The following is a 254-nucleotide window of genomic DNA, read 5'->3' as shown; positions in this document are numbered from 1 at the left end:
GGATGTAGGGGGTTGTGAGGCGCAGGGGGCTGGTGGGCAGCACAGAAACCCCCGGCCAGCACAGGCAAGTGTGAGGCTGGCAAGGGCACAGCCAGCTCGGTCTGAGAGGGGAACTGCCAACTTTCCGCTTGTGCTGGGGTAAGAGCTGGGCTGAGACTCCCCTCGCAGTTCCCTTCCCACTGGGCTGGCAGGGACCAGACGGCCAGCGGGATGGTCCTTCCCGCAGGGACCAGACCGCTACTCTTCTTCTTTCC

The sequence above is a fragment of the Cariama cristata genome, unplaced genomic scaffold, assembly GCF_000690535.1.
Source record: "Cariama cristata isolate BGI_N322 unplaced genomic scaffold, ASM69053v1 scaffold39120, whole genome shotgun sequence".
NCBI classification, from domain to species: Eukaryota; Metazoa; Chordata; class Aves; order Cariamiformes; family Cariamidae; genus Cariama; species Cariama cristata.
Note: the sequence above shows the minus strand (reverse complement) of the source record.